Below are 6,000 nucleotides of genomic sequence, written 5' to 3'. Positions count from 1 at the left end.
GGCCTCTTCAGCAGTCTGTTCTTTAATTCTTTCTTCAATCTGGTTCACTAGTTTGTGAGCCATTCTACACGCCTCTTGTATAGAGGCGGGCTCGTGTGAACTTATATCTTCTTGGATTCTTTCCGGTAATCCTTTCACAAACGCGTCGATCTTCTCTTCCTCATCTTCGAATGCTCCCGGACACAATAGGCACAATTCTGTGAATCGTCTTTCGTACGTGGTAATATCAAATCCTTGGGTTCGTAACCCTCTAAGTTCTGTCTTGAGCTTATTGACCTCGGTTCTGGGACGGTACTTCTCGTTCATCAAGTGCTTGAATGCTGACTACGGTAGTGCGTACGCATCGTCTTGTCCCACTTGCTCTAGATAGGTATTCCACCATGTTAACGCAGAACCTGTGAAGGTATGCGTAGCGTACTTCACTCTGTCCTCTTCAGTACACTTACTTATGGCAAACACCGATTCGACCTTCTCGGTCCACCGTTTCAATCCGATCGGTCCTTCGGTTCCATCAAATTCCAACGGTTTGCAGGCAGTGAATTCTTTGTAGGTGCATCCTACACGATTTCCTGTAGTGCTAGATCCAAGGTTATTGTTGGTATGTAGCGCAGCCTGTACTGCGGCTATGTTTGAAGCTAGAAAAGTACGGAATTCCTCTTCATTCATATTCACGGTGTGTCGAGTAGTCGGTGCCATTTCCCGTTAAGTTCATACTTAGTAGCTAATATACAATTCAACTACTACAATTCTATATGAAAAACTGATTATAATAATATTTCGCGTTCAAACTTTTATACAATATTTTACAAACTTACAATACCGCTTATTTTACATAAAGCATGAAATATAGCACACAATAACTTTGATACAAGATAGTTGTGAAGACAATTCTAGCTAGTACACAAGTCGTTCAGCAAAGGCAATAAAGACACGTAATTCATACGTCCAGAAACAAGTCATGCATTCTGGTTTTACTAGGATTACTTCCCATCCTTGGTCTTGTGGAACATAACCGTTATGGCCGTTGATAAGACAGCGTGTTGTAACGTCGTCAAAGGGACGAGGGTTACGTAATGTCCAACAGTCCCGTAACAATCTAAAAACCTCATTTCTTACCCCAATTACCGACTCCGTCACTTGTGGAAACGTTTTGTTTAATAGTTGTAGCCCGATGTTCTTGTTCTCACTTTGGTGAGAAGCGAACATTACTAATCCGTAAGCATAACATGCTTCTTTATGTTGCATGTTAGCCGCTTTTTCTAAATCACGAAGTCCAATATTCGGATATATTGAGTCAAAATAATTTCTTAACCCGTTGCGTAAAATAGCATTTGGGTTCCCCGCAATATATGCGTCAAAGTAAACACATCGTAACTTATGGGTTTCCCAATGTGATATCCCCCATCTTTCGAACGAAAGCCTTTTATAAACCAAGGCATTCTTGGAACATTCTTCGAATGTCTTACAAACTGATCTCGCCTTAAATAGTTGTGCCGAAGAATTCTGACCGACTCTAGACAAGATTTCATCAATCATGTCTCCGGGTAGGTCTCTTAAAATATTGGGTTGTCTATCCATTTTGTGTTTTTATACTGTAAAATAGACAAGAGTTAGATTCATAAAAAAAAAATACTTATTAATACAAGCAATTTTTACATATATCATAAAGCATAAGCACACTATATTACATATATTACACCACACGAATACAACTATCTTATTCTGACTCGCTTGTTTCTTCTTCTTCGGTTTTGGATCGTTTTGCCAAGTTTCTAGGGATATATGATGTTCCCCTAATACGAGCCGTCGTTGTCCACATTGGTTTAGAAAAACCTGGTGGTTTAGAGGTTCCCGGGTCATTGTTACAACTTAAGGACTTCGGGGGTTGACGATACATATAAAGTTCATCGGGGTTGGAATTAGATTTCTCTATTTTTATGCCCTTTCCCTTATTATTTTCTGTTGCCTTTTTAAATTCAGTTGGGGTAATTTCTATAACATCATCGGAATTCTCGTCGGAATCCGATTCATCGGAGAATTGGTAATCCTCCCAATATTTTGCTTCCTTGGCGGAAACACCATTGACCATAATTAACCTTGGTCGGTTGGTTGAGGATTTTCTTTTACTTAATCGTTTTATTATTTCCCCCACCGGTTCTATTTCTTCATCCGGTTCCGATTCTTCTTCCGGTTCCGATTCTTCTTCCGGTTCCGACTCTTCTTCCGGTTCCTCTTCGGGAACTTGTGAATCAGTCCACGAATCATTCCAATTTACATTTGACTCTTCATTATTATTAGGTGAGTCAATGGGACTTGTTCTAGAGGTAGACATCTATCACATAATATCAAACGCGTTAAGAGATTAATATATCACATAATATTCACATGTTAAAAATATATAGTTTTCAACAAAATTTGTTAAGCAATCATTTTTCAAGTAAACACGGTCGAAGTCCAGACTCACTAATGCATCCTAACAAACTCGATAAGACACACTAATGCAAAATTCTGGTTCTCTAAGACCAACGCTCGGATACCAACTGAAATGTCCCGTTCTTATTGATTAAAAACGTTCCATATTAATTGATTTCGTTGCGAGGTTTTGACCTCTATATGAGACGTTTTTCAAAGACTGCATTCATTTTAAAACAAACCATAACCTTTATTTCATCAATAAAGGTTTAAAAAGCTTTACGTAGATTATCAAATAATGATAATCTAAAATATCCTGTTTACACACGACCATTACATAATGGTTTACAATACAAATATGTTACAACAAAATAAGTTTCTTGAATGCAGTTTTTACACAATATCATACAAGCATGGACTCCAAATCTCGTCCTTATTTAAGTATGCAACAGCGGAAGCTCTTAATAATCACCTGAGAATAAACATGCTTAAAACGTCAACAAAAATGTTGGTGAGTTATAGGTTTAACCTATATATATCAAATCATAATAATAGACCACAAGATTTCATATTTCAATACACATCCCATACATAGAGATAAAAATCATTCATATGGTGAACACCTGGTAACCGACATTAACAAGATGCATATATAAGAATATCCCCATCATTCCGGGACACCCTTCGGATATGATATAAATTTCGAAGTACTAAAGCATCCGGTACTTTGGATGGGGCTTGTTGGGCCCGATAGATCTATCTTTAGGATTCGCGTCAATTAGGGTGTCTGTTCCCTAATTCTTAGATTACCAGACTTAATAAAAAGGGGCATATTCGATTTCGATAATTCAACCATAGAATGTAGTTTCACGTACTTGTGTCTATTTTGTAAATCATTTATAAAACCTGCATGTATTCTCATCCCAAAAATATTAGATTTTAAAAGTGGGACTATAACTCACTTTCACAGATTTTTACTTCGTCGGGAAGTAAGACTTGACCACTGGTTGATTCACGAACCTATAACAATATATACATATATATCAAAGTATGTTCAAAATATATTTACAACACTTTTAATATATTTTGATGTTTTAAGTTTATTAAGTCAGCTGTCCTCGTTAGTAACCTACAACTAGTTGTCCACAGTTAGATGTACAGAAATAAATCGATAAATATTATCTTGAATCAATCCACGACCCAGTGTATACGTATCTCAGTATTGATCACAACTCAAACTATATATATTTTGGAATCAACCTCAACCCTGTATAGCTAACTCCAACATTCACATATAGAGTGTCTATGGTTGTTCCGAAATATATATAGATGTGTCGACATGATAGGTCGAAACATTGTATACGTGTCTATGGTATCTCAAGATTACATAATATATAATACAAGTTGATTAAGTTATGGTTGGAATAGATTTGTTACCAATTTTTACGTAGCTAAAATGAGAAAAATTATCCAATCTTGTTTTACCCATAACTTCTTCATTTTAAATCCGTTTTGAGTGAATCAAATTGCTATGGTTTCATATTGAACTCTATTTTATGAATCTAAACAGAAAAATTATAGGTTTATAGTCGGAAAAATAAGTTACAAGTCGTTTTTGTAAAGGTAGTCATTTCAGTCGAAAGAACGACGTCTAGATGACCATTTTAGAAAACATACTTTCACTTTGAGTTTAACCATAATTTTTGGATATAGTTTCATGTTCATAATAAAAATCATTTTCTCAGAATAACAACTTTTAAATCAAAGTTTATCATAGTTTTTAATTAACTAACCCAAAACAGCCCGCGGTGTTACTACGACGGCGTAAATCCGGTTTTACGGTGTTTTTCGTGTTTCCAGGTTTTAAATCATTAAGTTAGCATATCATATAGATATATAACATGTGTTTAGTTGATTTTAAAATTCAAGTTAGAAGGATTAACTTTTGTTTGCGAACAAGTTTAGAATTAACTAAACTATGTTCTAGTGATTACAAGTTTAAACCTTCGAATAAGATAGCTTTATATGTATGAATCGAATGATGTTATGAACATCATTACTACCTTAAGTTCCTTGGATAAACCTAATGGAAAAGAGAAAAATGGATCTAGCTTCAACGGATCCTTGGATGGCTCGAAGTTCTTGAAGCAGAATCATGACACGAAAACAAGTTCAAGTAAGATCATCACTTGAAATAAGATTGTTATAGTTATAGAAATTTAACCAAAGTTTGAATATGATTATTACCTTGTATTAGAATGATAACCTACTGTAAGAAATAAAGATTTCTTAAGGTTGGATGATCACCTTACAAGATTGGAAGTGAGCTAGCAAACTTGAAAGTATTCTTGATTTTATGTAACTAGAACTTGCAAAATATATGAAGAACACTTAGAACTTGAAGATAGAACTTGAGAGAGATCAATTAGATGAAGAAAATTGAAGAATGAAAGTGTTTGTAGGTGTTTTTGGTCGTTGGTGTATGGATTAGATATAAAGGATATGTAATTTTGTTTTCATGTAAATAAGTCATGAATGATTACTCATATTTTTGTAATTTTATGAGATATTTCATGCTAGTTGCCAAATGATGGTTCCCACATGTGTTAGGTGACTCACATGGGCTGCTAAGAGCTGATCATTGGAGTGTATATACCAATAGTACATACATCTAAAAGCTGTGTATTGTACGAGTACGAATACGGGTGCATACGAGTAGAATTGTTGATGAAACTGAACGAGGATGTAATTGTAAGCATTTTTGTTAAGTAGAAGTATTTTGATAAGTGTCTTGAAGTCTTTCAAAAGTTTATGAATACATATTAAAACACTACATGTATATACATTTTAACTGAGTCGTTAAGTCATCGTTAGTCGTTACATGTAAATGTTGTTTTGAAACCTTTAGGTTAACGATCTTGTTGAATGTTGTTAACCCATTATTTATTATAACAAATGAGATGTTAAATTATTATATTATCATGATATTATGATATATAATATATCTTAGTATGATGTATATACAGTTAAATGTCGTTACAATGATAATCGTTACATATATGTCTCGTTTCGAAATCATTAAGTTAGTAGTCTTATTTTTACATATGTATTTCATTGTTAATACACTTAATAATATATTTACTTATCATTTAACATAATTAACCAAGTGTATCAATATCTTAATATGATTCATATGTACCTAGTAAGACGTTGTTATAACGATAATCGTTATATATATCGTTTTCGAGTTTCTTAAATTAATAGTCTCATTTTTATGTGTATAACTCATTGTTAAAATACCTAATGAGATACATACTTATAATAAAAACATGTTAACTATATATATAACCATATATATGTCATCGTATAGTTTTTACAAGTTTTAACGTTCGTGAATCACCGGTCAACTTGGGTGGTCAATTGTCTATATGAAACATATTTCAATTAATCAAGTCTTAACAAGTTTGATTGCTTAACATGTTGGAAACATTTAATCATGTAAATATCAATCTCAATTAATATATATAAACATAGAAAAGTTCGGGTCACTACAGTACCTAACCGAAAAGTCGAACTGCGTTGGTTCAC

This window comes from Rutidosis leptorrhynchoides, chromosome 2, assembly GCF_046630445.1.
Source record: "Rutidosis leptorrhynchoides isolate AG116_Rl617_1_P2 chromosome 2, CSIRO_AGI_Rlap_v1, whole genome shotgun sequence".
NCBI lineage: Eukaryota > Viridiplantae > Streptophyta > Magnoliopsida > Asterales > Asteraceae > Rutidosis > Rutidosis leptorrhynchoides.
This window is presented reverse-complemented; position numbering follows the sequence as displayed.